Source organism: Trichosurus vulpecula, chromosome 5 (assembly GCF_011100635.1).
Source record: "Trichosurus vulpecula isolate mTriVul1 chromosome 5, mTriVul1.pri, whole genome shotgun sequence".
Lineage (NCBI taxonomy): Eukaryota > Metazoa > Chordata > Mammalia > Diprotodontia > Phalangeridae > Trichosurus > Trichosurus vulpecula.
The window spans coordinates 237,283,747-237,298,511 of NC_050577.1; positions in this window are offsets into that span (position 1 = coordinate 237,283,747).

The window sequence follows — 14,765 nt, forward strand, 5'->3', positions numbered from 1 at the left end:
CCTTATGTTCTATTAGAAGGATACAACTTAGAAGTAAATACAATATATAAGTAAAAAAATAATTATAAAGCAATTTCAAGAGGGATAGAATGCTTACTAGGGGGGTGAGGAATGGTTTTGAAAGGTGAAACAGCCCACGTGAACAGTTTCTAAAGACATTAACTTCTTATGGTGCAGTAGACTTAGAGTCAGGAAGACCTGAATTCAAATGCAGCCTCAGACATTTATTAGTTATGGGATACTAGGAAAATCACTTAACTTCTGATTGCCTCAGTTTCCTCATCTATAAAATGAAAATAAACAGCATCTACCTCCCAGGGTTGTAGTGAGGTTCAAATGAGATAATGTTGGTAAAGCGTTGAACCCTGTGCCTGGCACATAGTAGGCACTCTATAAATGCTTGTTATTGTCAGGTAGCAGCCAGAGTCATTGGGGTTTAAGGCATAGTCAAGTAATTCCATTGGAATCCCAATGGCCTTTTTCAAAGCTGGTTTTCCAGAGCTCTATTTCAAGAAATCATAAATGTAACTGCATGGAACAAAAGAATTAATTGTCCATTATTATTTTTTAAAATGGTAGAATAAATGGGAAGAGAAAAAAAATCTAGCCCCCAAACCCCAAGATATCTTGGGAGGCTTCAGCAACCAAAATTTATATTCCTTTGGACAGAGTGCCCACAGGTAAGGGTATGATTTCCCATGTGGATAGGGGAAAAAGGAGGGAGGTCTGAGAGAGGAAGGAGGGAAGGAAGGAAGGAAGGAAGGAGCATTTGTCTAGCTGGAACTTGTCAGAGAAAAAAAAATTTTCCCTTAATCAGCCCTAAATTTAACTAACAATTAGAATTCTTCAAAAAAAGAATGAGGGGAGGGGTATCTTCCACATATGACAGGGACTTTTATTCATGCATAGCTTAAATATAGACAGACTTGAAAATCCCTTTCCTACTCTAATTCTGTGAAATCCAATCAATTGCTAGTTTCTATTGATTCCATCCCCATAATATCTCTCACATCTGTTTCCACCTCTTTCCCCTCCCCCTACCCTTGTAAAGGTCCTTTACATAGTGTACAAGGACATGTTTTCTGTTCTAGTATGAGCTGAATGGCCACTGGGGTTCCATCCAACTCTGAATTCATATTTTTTTGAGCCTTGTAATAACTTAACATCTCTGAGTTAAAGAACTTTTAAAAAGAAAATCATTTTATGTATACTATGTCATAGATAATAAATAGATATATTATTTTTAGATACAACATAAGACACACTAGGCTAGCAAATAATTAAATAGTATGGAGGCTATGAGGGATCTGTTGTGCTAAATGAATAGATAAAAATTATTTATGATTTAAAAAGTAAAATTCAGTTCCTTTTCTATCTCTATCTATTTATATCATTTCTATTTATATCTTACCTCTTAGAGAAGGACCATTTCCTACCTCACCACAATTTTTATTTACTCTGGATATAAGAACACTTTTGGAGGGTAGAAAGTGAAATATCAATGTGTTCATATACAAACATATATATGTATATACACATAAGCATGTATGATATTACAGTTCCTCTGCCAGTGTCTTGTGTAATTGAGTGCTTATAAAGCAAAAGTTTTTTTAACCTTTTTGCATCATGGATGGACCCCTTTGACAGTCTGTTGAAGCCCATGGACCCCTTTTCAGAAGAAGTTTTTTAATTTAAATTTTACACTTAAATTTAAGTTTTTAAATGCATACAATACATAGGATTACAATGGAGACTGATTATATTGAAATTCAAACATCAAAGTTTTTTGTTTTAAAGTCCATGGACCACAGATTAAGAACCCCTATTAAAAATGTTTGAAAATAATTTGTTCTCTAAGTATTTAATTTTCACTTTTCTATTGAGTTTTGACTAACAAACAAAAATAAACTTCAGATAGACGAATTAGGGGAGTCCATCATTAAGGTTATACTGTGTTTTGTTTTCAAACACCTTAAGTAAAAGCCGCTATTTTTATATAGTAAAGGCATTTTTACCTCAGTTCCTATACTGAAAAAGTGGTCAAGGAAGTCAGTTATGTGGTTTAAAATAATGTTATTGAGATGACTATTTTGAGGAAAGGAATGTGTATTCTAGTTTGGAGTTTGTGTTTTTTTGGTGTTTGTTGGTTTTGTTTTGTTTTTTTTTCCGGGATGCAGTAGGCTCACAATTAAGAAACTGGCAGGCCTACTATTATTAACACTAAAGTCACTAGATGGCACTAGGTGGCAAGCTTTTTCAGACATTCAAAGCAGTATACATTTAGTGGCTCGTGGTGCTGCTTGAGGATATGGTCACCTGATACCCCAGATAGAAAAACATATATAACAGCCCCAAGATCTACAAATCTGCTTAGGAAGACAGTATCAGGTGCAGGGCACAGCATTACCTGAACATTCTTTGATTTAGAAGAGACTTAGAGCAGAGGTGGGGAACCTGCAGCCTCGAGGCCATATGTGGCCCTCTGGGTCCTCAAGTGGGGCCCTTTGACTGAATTCAAACTTCACAGAACAAATCATTTTGGGAACTGGCCACACTTGAGGACCTAGAGGGCCACATATGGCCTCGAGGCTACAGGTTCCCCACCCCTGGAGCTGCCCACACAGTGCAAGAATCAAATCCCCTGTTAACATTCCAACCTGTACTTCTTTACTTTTAGTGAGAACAAGTTTCCTAAGGTGCAAGACAGTTCATTTCATTATGAGTGTATGAATGTGTATATACATGCATGTACAATATATGCATATAAATATATTTAGTGTATGTATATGCATATATAAGCATGTGACCACACAGAGCAAATTTGTTACAACCTTGTTAAATTTAAAACATATTTTAAAAATAATAGCTAATGTTTCTATAGTACTTTAAGATTTGCTAAGCAATTTACATGTATTATCTCATTTTATATAGGAGTTCACAATCTCATATGTAGTCTTTTTGTTTTTTGTATGTTGAAATATTTATGTGTATTATTAAGTTCATTATAATAAAGTTATACTTAAGATATTACATTTAAAATTAAATTTAACTGAATTTAATTTAAAATTTAATCTATTTAAAACTAAATTAATTTAGTTTTTAAATTATATTTCATTAAATGTAAAAATTCTACTTTTTATATTTTGATGACTACCTTTCAGCATAATCCTTTTCCTCTCTAATCATATGTGCATTTAAACACATGATTCTGCAAAAGAAGAAAGTCATAGGCTTCTCCAGACCAGCAAAGGGATTCATGACATAAAGAAAGTTAAGAACCCTTGATCTTCTGGAAGGAATGCTTATCTTGGAAAGAGAAGTTTCTGAAGTCTAGATCTAGCTTCAACTCATACTGTCTGTGGGACCTTGTACAAGCATCATTATTTCTTTGCTCCTCAATTTCTGCATCCATATTTTTCTTGGAGGCTTTTGATGTAGGCTCTTTGACTTTGTTGACTTTTGGCTGTATGTTTTGATCTTCTTTGTCACCAAAAAAAGATTCTAGAGTCTGAGTCTGAGGCTGTGTCCTTTTTCTCAGCCAATTACTTGACCTTTGAGCTTTTTGTCAGTGTATGACTGCTTGTAGAGTAGAGAGTGCTTTGTCTCAAGCTTTAGGGGCTACACTGCTGTTTTCAGAGCTACTTCTACTCCACTGTCACCACAAGCTCTGCCACAGCAGTGCTCATCCTCCCCCAAGAACTGCCAACCAGGATTGTGACCCAGATCCAAGCAGGGCAAAGCAAGCCCTGCACTCCCACTCCGGTCTGCCGCTTGATTCCTCCCACTGTGTGAGTCAGGGACTCAGGAAGCAGCTGACACTGGAGATCCACTGCAGCACCACCTCCACCACCCCCAGGGCTGTTGGCCAGACCGCTCTCTAACCCGATATAGCAGTTTACCCACTAACCTGCTCCGTGGTCTTTGGTGTTTGTGGGTTGAGAAGTCTGGTAACCATCACAGCTCAATGATTCATGGCCCCTGCTCTGGGCCGACCCCCAGCCTGTTCTGTCCTGGTAAGGCCCACACTGGGCTACGCTCTGCTCCCAGCACCCTGCGATAGACTGTTCCCAGCAACCATCCAGGCCATCCTGGGCTGGAGACCTGCTTACCTCTGCTATTTTGTGGGTTCTGCAGCTTTAGAATTTGTTCAGAGCCATTTTTTACAGGTGCTTGGAGGGATTTGGGGGAGAGCTTAAACAAGTCCCTGCTTTCCAGCCACCTCTTCCAGTTTCTTCATGCATAATCATTTTACTTTATATCTGCTCCTTTGCCTGGTTTCAACTCCATAGAACAAGATACCCTTCCCAGGATAAATTCATCACTCAAGCCTTGATTGACACCACCTCCTTCAGCCTCCTCTCCCCTCTGATTGGAGAGCTGGAGGGCAGAGTACCAAACTCCTCCCAATGCCTTTCTTTTAGAGAGAGCAGGAACTGAATACAGCTCACTCCACTCTGCATCTGCTATTTCCCCTGGACTCAACCCCACAGTACCAGATGCCCCTGCACTGGGTACCCCTTGGAGTGCCCTTCTCACCTTTCCTCCTTTTGTGTATTGTCTCCTCCTTTAGACTGTAGGCTCCTGGAGGGCAAGGACTATCTTTTTTTTTAATTAATTGTAATGAGGGTACAGTCTCTGGGAACTCCCTTGAACCTGATGGGTTATAGTCTCTGGGAACCCCCTTGAATTCTCCTTGAATCTTCCCACTAGATCTGGCCTTTGCCTGAGGCCATAAGCCTTTCATTATCTAGGCCCAAATCTCTACCTAGCCTAGCCCTCTATTGTCCAGCTGCTTCTGACCCTTGATCCCATCAAAATTCCATTTCTCTTTAGACTCCTCCTCAAGACCCTCCCTAAACGCCTCCTCTAGTCACCCCAGACTACTTGACCACCCCTCAATCCCTCCCACAATTTTTCTGTATATAAGATCCATCTTGCCTCCATGAAGGAGCTCAGATTCAATCTAGCTCAGTAGACAAGTGTCACAAATGGTGAGATTTCTTAAGACAACCCATTATGGCGAATCCTTAATAAACTTTGTTTTTCTTTGGCTGAGAATGCTTGAATCGAATTCATTCGGCCGCACCTGGCATTGGGGTCTCAAGCACCCCTAAAAACCTATGGTTCCCTACCCTCATCACTTTTCTTTAACCTCATCATCCCCGTCACTTAGCACAGTGCTGGGCATATTATATCACCAGTAGTTCACCCACAGAACTGAGCCTAGAAGTTCAGTCCATCCTCTCTCTAAGAGAGAACAGAAGTTCCCCTAAGGGAATGTGAGGGAAAGGGACAAGTTTGCTCAAGTGTCGATGAGGATCCCCAAGAATATGTGGCCACAGCAACAACTAGGGCACAATTAACTCCCACCCCTATGAGGTGTGCTTTATATTAAAGAATGAGAAGGAAAGAGAAGAACAGCCCTGCCAATCAATTAATAAACATTAATTAAGCACCTACTATGTGCCAGATACCTCACCCAATTAGGACTAAGACTAGAGAAGACTGTCTAGTCCTGAATTTGTTTAAAAGCCTGTTCCTTTTCTGTATTTTTATTGCTGTGTGTTCTCAAAAATTAAAACAAGTTTTATCTAAGATTCTATTCATTGCATTAGTATCCTCAGGAGAAAAGTAAAAGTCACTAAGAGAGGCTATAGTCAGTAGAACATAGAGAAAAAAGAAAACTCTTTTGCTAAATTGCTCAGTTACCAGCTGGAGGAATCAAATGAACCAAAAAGATTTTATTGAAAGCATACTATTAAATTCCCCAAAAGCAGAGATCAAAAATGAATCCTAACCTTTCATGAATTGCCCTGGGCAAAAGTGAGCTAAATAATGGCTTTAAAATGCAGAGCAAGACTTGCTTCTTACCTCAAAAGTTGCTTTATTCTTTCCTAGCATACTTGAAGAAAGTTTCTGTCTTGGCTTCCCCTCAGCCTCAGCTGAGGGCAGTGAGTAGAATCAGCCTTAAGGAAGGAGGAAGGGGCAGAATGGCTTCTCCCACATTAAGGTGAGGCCATCCGAGAGGGAGGAGAAAGTTTTCATGCAAAACCAAATCCCTTTAACCCCAGACCAGGCCACACATATATATCATCAGCATAATCCTTACAGTACCTTCTTCACTGGACTGTTGTTCAAAGGAAAGTGGTTTTCTAAACCTTAGATAAACCTGTTAGGCCTATAAATGTTTGAACTATCATTGCTGCTTAAGGAATTTTGATTTTTCAGGGCCATAAGAAAAATATACAAAATAAATACAATGAGGGGGCAGCTAGATGGTACAACGGATAGAGCACCTCCCCTGAGTCAGGAGGACCTGAGTTCAAATCCTGCCTCAGATACTTACTAGCTGTGTGACCTTGGGCAAGTCACCCAATTGACTCCAAAATAAAAATAAATTTAAAAAACCAATAATATGAGTAAAGTCAGTAGGGAGGGGCAGCAAATCTCTGGTTAAAGATTGCTGTTCAGAATTGAAGGGTCCATCAATTGTCAAACATTTATTAGACATTTATTAGGTTCTAAAGTAAAAGAAAAAAGGAAGAAAGAAAGAAAGAAAATCCTTATCCTCAGAGAGCTTACATTCTATCAGTAGAAGTGTAAAGGTAATCAGAGCAGGATTTTTTGCTGTCCTTCTCTTTTGGGACGCTAAGGCTATCAAGTGCTTTTAATGAGTCTGGACTTTGTTTGAAAGGGACAGGTAAAGTGGGATCTTTTGTCTTGGAGTGCTTCTCAGCACTGGGCAATAGAGAGTCATTAATTTGTATATGATGATGGGGGAACTTTCTGAAACCCTAAATGTTAAGTTGGCCCTAGCCCCCAGGGCCCTGAACAAGTATATGTACTGGAAGGTTAGGCTTTGACTTTTTAGGGTACACTCATTGAAAGATTGCTGGTGACAAGACTCTGCGCAAGCCATTGAAATAGCACCCCCTGGCTCTGAAACCCAGATGTTGGTGCTTGTCTGGTAACTATTGTGATTTGATCAGACAAGGTCTGTCTGTTGATCTATTTGTAATTTCTGTTTGTATTTGCCCTGAAATTCAGAGGGCTGATCTTTTCCCCCTGAACTAAATGAATGATACATGTATGTTTAATTAAACTGAGATTGTTAACGCCTTAAAGTTGCTTTCCTTAGAAAAGAAGATCAAAGAACCTTTGTCAGCAGCCCTTCTGCATGCTGATGTTATTGGTCTTACACAGCCACAGTAGCTGCTAGCAATATTGTTGTTACAAGAAGCCACATACATACATATGTATATACAATATATGTATATGTGTGTGTATATGCATATGTATATATGTGTATATACGTACATATACATATACATATATATACATATACACACACATATATAACATATATAATACACACACACACACACACATATATATATATATATACACACACACACAGGCACATACACACAAACACACACACATACATCAAAGTGTAACTAGACTTTCACTCCAGGTTGGGGTGTTTTCTAGGCTGCTACCTATGCAGAAGGGTGGAACCAGATTGGTAAAGAGAATTCTGAGCACATGATGCAGAGTACCTGCATAAGGGGTGGGGTTGAAGCAAGAGATTCTTGGGAGAGAGAAACTCCAAGAAAGAAATAAAGACTTTGGATGCTGAAGACATTCAGGAGAAGCCAGCTCCTCTGCATTTTCCTGATTTCCAGCTTGCCTTCCTAGAGACTTTGGAGACAATCCTATGGCTGAGACCACCTTACTCCATTCTAATGAGCTCATTCATCTTGTATAAATTCTGGTATATCTGTTAATTTCTTGGATTTGTGTTTACTGTTTACTTGGATATATCAGCTTACTTTTGCTTAGCATAGTTCCTGGCATATAGTAAGCACTTAATAAATGCCTTGATCTATAATCGATCGTAATAGCTAGCATTTGTATAGTGTTTACTATATGCCAGACACCACACTAAGTGCTTTACAAATATTATTTCATTTGATACTCACAAAACCCTGGGAAGTGAGTGAAAATGGTGAGCTTAAACCAAAATGATGAGGTAGGGAACCACAGGTTTTTAGGGAGGCTCGAGACCCCAAAATACCAAAGCACCAAGTCCTGCCGAATGAATTTGACTCAAGCCTTCTCAGCCAAAGAATAAGACAAAGTTTATTAAAGATTCGCTGTAATGGGTAGTCTTAAGAAATCCCACCCTTTGTGATGCTTGTTTTCACAAGCTGGCCAGATTCAGTCTACTGAGCTATATTGAATCTGATGCCTTCATGGAGGCAAGATGAGACTTATATACAGAAAGATTGTGGGAGGGATCTAGGGAGGTCGAGTAGTCTAGGGTGACTAGAGGAGGGGTTTAGGGAGGGTCTTGAGGAGGAGTCTAAGGAGGATCTTGCTGGGACTGGGGTGACTAGAGTTCAAGACTCCAGGAAACAAGAGAATGGGATTTTGATGGGATCAAGGGTGGAAAGCAGCTGGGCTAGATAGAGATTTGGGCCTAGATAATGAAAGGCTTATGGCCTCATTAAAAGGCCAGATCTAGTGGGAAGATTCAAGGAGATTTCAAGGGGGTTCCCAGAGACTGTAACCCCATCACTATTATTATTTTTATTTTATGGGTGAGGAAACCGAGGCAGAGGTTAAGTGACTTGCCCAGGGTCACACAAGTAGTCAGTGTCTGAGGTCACATTTGAACTCATGTCTTCTCACTCCAGTCCCAACACTCTGTCCACTGTGCCTACTGTAGCTAATCTAGTCAATCTAATTGTATTTTTATATTCTAATCTAATTTTTTTCCCTGTTTGAGATGATCTTTTGTATGATCAACATTTTGTGGGAAGGGGCCATACAGGTGGGGCTATCCTCAACAAAAAGAGGGAGTGGGGAAACAGCTTTTGTTCTGAACCTATTACACTCCTGGGCCAGCAATATTTAGGAGTAGGGAGCGCAGAGGAGAAGATAGAAATAATTCTAGTCTGATATTTCTCTTGGAGAGAGGAAAGGCAAGGAGCAAGTAGAATCTTTTTTGTTTTCTCTCTAGGGAGAAGCCACAGACTCCCTGAAAGAGATATCTAACCTGCAAACCACATTTAGACAACCCATGGGCATGAACATAGATTAATGTAAGTATATAAAAAACAAATACAAGGTGATTTGGGGTCAATAGAACAGCAAAGGCACAGAGAAGAGTGATGGAGCGTCATATGTGAGAAACACCAAGCAGATTACTTTGGGTGTATCACAGTGTGCACAAAGGGAAGTAACATATACCAAGTATGGAGAGATGGGCTGGTACTAGTTGGGGAAGGGTTTTTAGTGCCAAATACCAATGTTTGCTTCTGATCCTAGAGGTAATAGGGACCCCTTAGGGATCAGTCAGTCCACTAGCCTTTATTAAGCATCTACTATAAGCGAGGCATTGCGTTAAGCACTAAGGATAGGAGGATGGGCAAAAAGTAGTCCCTGTTGTCTGGGAGCTCCTAGTCTAACAGAGGAGACACTTTGCAAACAACTGTGCACAAACAAGATACAGGCAGGATAAACTGGAGGGTTATCTCAGAGAAAAGGAGGTCTAAGAAAGACTTGTTACAGAAGATGGTACTTTAGCTGAGACTCAAAGGAAGCCAAGGAAGGTGGGAAGTAGAGATGAGAAGGGTGAACATTCTAGATATTGAGAAAAGCCAGTGAAAACACATAGAATCAGGAGATGGAGAGTCTTGTGTGAGGAAGAGCAAGGAGGCCAGGGTCACTGGATCACAGGGTATATGGTGGTAAATAAGGTGGAGTGATATGGTTAGACCTGTGCAATCATCTTTTTTTATTGTGCTGTGCTATAGAAATGCTTGTTTAGCTCCCTTAACTGAAAATAAAATAAATTTTAAAATAAATAAATAAATAAAAAGGATGTTGCTGTAATAGCTGTGTGGAGGATGAGCTGTTCAGGTGAAGGACTTCAGGATGACCAATTAGGATACTGTGGCAATAGTCTAAAACACCAATGAAGAGGGCCTATACAGCTGTATGAGGAGGATGTATGTGAGAAATGTTACGGAGGTAGCATCAACAACTGATTGTGTATATACAGTGTGAAAGGGTGAGGAATTGACAATAACTCTGAGGTTATGGACCTGGGTGGCTACAAGGATGATGACATCTTTGACAGAAATAGGGCAGTTCTGAGGAGAGGTGGGTTTGAGAGGAAAGGTGAGTTCTCTTTTGGACATGCTGAGTTGGTGGCTACTATGGGATGCCCAGCTGGAAATGTCCAGTAGGCTACTGGTGATATAACTGTAGAAATGATCTTTGAACCGGTGGGATAAAGTCACCAAGGGAATATGTGAGAATGGAAGGAAAGAGGGGCCAGGAGAGAGTTTGGGGGCAAAAACACAGTTATGGGGCAGGACATGGAGGATGATCTAGTGAAGAAAGCTGCAAAAGAGAGATCAGCCAGGTGCGAGGAGAACCAAGAGAGTGGTGTCAGGATGTCATGAAACCCAGACATAAGAGAATATACAGGAGGGTAATCAACAGTACGAAGAATTCACTGAGAGAAGGAGAAAGGAAGAGGTAGAATGGGGCAAAAAAAAAAAAAACCTAAAAGAACTTTTATAGTAGAGGAGTAGATGGGGGAGTTGAGGGAGAACACCTGAACCTTACTCTCATCAGAACTGCCTCAAAGAGGGATACACACTTGGTTGGGTATAAAATCTATGTTACGCTACAGGAAAGTAGGAGGGGAAGGGGAATAAGTAAAGGGGGTTAGGGGTAGCGGTAGCTGATAGAAGGGAAGGTGAATGAAGGGAAGTAGAAATCAGAAGCAAAAGACTTTTAAGGATAGACAGGGTGAAAGAAGAGAGTTGGATAAATGGGGGGAATAGGATGGAAGGAAAGGAAATACACAGTTAATAATCACAAGTGTGAAAAACATTTTATAGCAAGTTTCTGTGATAAAGGCCTCACTTCTCAAATATATAAAGAGATGAGTCAAATTTATAGAAAAAATAAGAGCCATTCCACAATTGATAGATGGTCAAAGGTTATGAATAGGCAATTTGAAAACAAAGAAATCAAAGCTATCTATAGTCATATGAAAAAATACTCTAAGTCACTACTGATTAGATAAATGCAAATTAAAATAACTATGAGGTACCACCTCACACCTGTCAATCAGATTGATTAATATGACAGAAAAGTAAAATGACAAATGTTGGAGGGGATATGGGAAAACTGAGACACTAATGCACTGCTAGTGGAGTTGTGAACTGATTCAACCATTCTGTAGAGCAATTCTGAGCTATGCCCAAAGGGCTATAAAACCATACATACCCTTTGACCCAGGAATACCACTACTAGGTCTATATCCCAAAGAGATTTAAATTTTTTTAAAGGAAAAGGACCTATATGTACAAAAATATTGATAGCAGCTCTTCTTATGGTGGCAAAAAGCCAAACAAGTGGTGGTATATGATTGTGATGGAATACTATTGTGCTATAAGAAATATTGAAGGGCAGCTGGGTGGTGCAGTGAGTGGAGCACCGGCCCTTGGAGTCAGGAGAACCTGAGCTCAAATCCAGCCTCAGACACTTGACACACTTACTAGCTGTGTGACCTTGGGTGAGTCACTTAATCCCAATTGCCCTGCCTTCCCCCCTTCAAAAAAAAAAGAAATATTGAGCAGGAAGTGCTATCAGAAAAACCTGGAAAAATTTACATGAACTGATGCAAATTGAAACGAGCAGAACCAGGAGAACATTGTATACAATAAGAGCAATATTGCATAATGATCAATTGTGATCAGCTATTCTCAGGAATAAAATAATCCATGACAATTCCAAAAGACATGATAAAAAATGCCAACCATGTCCAGAGAAAGAACAGATGGATTCTGAATGCAGATTGAAAAAACAAATTATTTTCTCTATTTTCCCTGTTGTTTTGTTTTTGGTCTTTGTTTTCTTTCACAACATGACTAATATGGAAATATGTTTTGTGTGGCTGAATATGTATAACCTAGATCAAATTGCTTGCCTTCTCAATGAGGGGGAGGAGAGGGAAGGAGGGAGAGAATTTGGATCTCAAAATTTAAAAAAATGAATGTTAAAAATTGTTTTTACTTGTAATTGGGGAAAAAAAATATTAAAAAAAATTTTAACTAAAGAAGTTGCCAGGTACCAAACTGACGTGAGCTCCTCTACTGACCTCCCCCCGCCCGCCTTTTTTTGTCCCCCTCCTCAGACAACACAGCAGTAACCTCGTAAGTTTTATGGTCTCTGACTCCACCTCCATTGGGCAGTGTCCCAGTATTTTTTCTTGATTTTTTTCTTAATTCAATTTGGTCTTATTTTCAGTTCCAAATTCTCTCCGTCTTCCCTCCCCCTCTCCTACCCATTGAGAAGGCAAAAAAACCAAAACTCATTAGAAAGATTTATGGTCATGCAAAACAAATTTCGGTATCATCCCTGTTCTTTCTGCCTCCCCCTCGCCCCCCTGCAAAAAAAAGCAAAAAAAAAAAAAAAAAGAAGAAAAGAATATGTCTCCACATTGAGTCCATCAGTTCTCTATCTGGAAGTGGACAATGTATTTCATCATGATTCTTTTGGAATTGTGTTGATCAGAATTACTAGGTCTTTCAAAGTTGTTTATCTTTACAATATTGCTGTTACTGCATAACAGCCTCAGCCTTTAAATTAAGGCATACTTTAGGCTACTTCCTCTGACTGAAGTTTTCAGGCTCTCAAATGCCTAGTTTTTTTGTCTTTCCTAAGTACAATCCAAGTTGAGGGGGTGGTGGTGGAGGGAGACCAAAAAAAGCTGGAATGATGCCCTAACGTATCATGTGGTAGATGAGATTTGGGTTGGGCCTTGAAGGAAGAGTCTAAGAAATACTTGGAGTGGAAAAAAAGGGGAAAGTTAATTTTCGCATACAAGGAGCCGTATAGCTATTTTTTCTATTTTTGACACTTTTTTTCTCAATGAACAAGAATTTATTTTGCCTCTCTTCTACTTTTCTAGCCTCTCCGCCCCCAGCCCCTACTACTGAAAATAAAAACAAAAACAAAACCTGTATGATAAATATGTGTGAACAAGCAAAACTAATTCCCTCATTGACCAGGTCCAAAAATGTGTCTCTTTCTGCATATTGAGTTAATCACCTCTCTATCATGAGGTGGGCAATATTCTTCATCATCAGTCCTCTGGAATCATGGTTGATCATGTATTGGACAGTCTTAGGTCTTTCAAAATTTTTCATTTTTACAATGCTGTGGTTATTGTATAAACTGATGTGTCTCTCCTCCCTTCACTCTAGACTTGTGCAATTCTGCCCATACTTGGAAGACTGAAGCCAATCTCTTTGTCATTTCTTTTGGCACAATGGTATTCCTTTACATTCATATATCATAATTTCTTCAGCCACACCCTTAGTATCCAGCTCTTTGCTGCCATGAAAAGAGCTGCTATAAATATCTTTATCTGTATAGGGCCTTTTTTTCCCTCTTAGGCCTAGTAGCAGTACCCTTGGGTCAAAGGGTATGCACAGTTTCATAACTTTGGACCTTAGCTCCAAATTGTTTTCCAAAAGACCAATTCACAGCTCCACTGAGAGCATACTAAATGTGACTGTTTTCCTCCAGCCCCTTGAGTCCTATAGCTATTCAAGAACTATGTAGTCTCAGGCAAATATTTAAAAACTACTTGGGCCCAAAATCCATAAAATCCCCGAGGATTTTAAGAGGAATCCAAAGCATTGCCATTCTTGATGAACAAAATTAAATCATTCCTCCTCCTAGTTAGGACCCAGTGGAATTTGTCATGGTATTTGTCACTGCTCGTAAAAGGATAATGGAACAATGTCCATTTCCTAGTGCTTGACACCTAGCAAATGCCATCACCACTGTTGTTCCTTGGAGTACTTCACCTTTACCTTGAAACCAAAGGTCGACATGGTAGGTAAGCCGTAGGTTCTTCCAGTCACAGCAAAAGCTTCCTTACGGTATAGCCAGGGAAACAGTCAGAAGGATATGGGATTGCCAAGTGTTCTGCCTGCCAGTAAGAACCCATCCAATGTAGAATCTGTGTCCGGAATTACTTCCTGACAATTAGAGTTCCTTTACAAGTGGAATGAACTGCCTCAGGAGATAGTGGAAACCCCCTCACTCGAAGTCTGCAAGCGGAGGCTTGTCTGGTATGCTACAGTGGGGATTCTTTGGGGGTTATGGGTTAGATGAGCTGGCCAAGGATGAGGACCCTCACAGCTCTTCCATTCTGCCTGATTTTGTAAAATGCTTGTTGAATTCAACTGAAACAAATAAATGAACATTACATTCAATCTCTCTTTACATCTTTTGGGTCTTGAGTCTTTAAGGTAAATCATTTCCCAACTGGCTCTAATTACAGGGATAATTCAGTCTGCAAAATGATCATTCTTATGGCCCAGTTGAACAGACAAGGTATAAACATATGGAAAGTCAAATAACCACATACAGCAACTGTATAAGTTAAAATACCATAAAGAATAATAAGGAAAATCTGGGTTCGAGTGTCACCTTCGATACATACCAGTTGTATTGTTGTTCAATTGTGTCTGACTCTTCTTAACCCCGTGAACTATACCACATCAAACCTGTCCATGGGATTTTCTTGGCAAAGATACTAGAGTGGTTTGCCATTTCCTTCTCTAGTGCATTAAGGCAGAGGTTAAGGGGTTTGCCCAGGCTCACATAGCTTGTAAGTAATTGAGGCTACATTTGAACTCGGGTCTTCCTGACCCCTGCTCTCTATC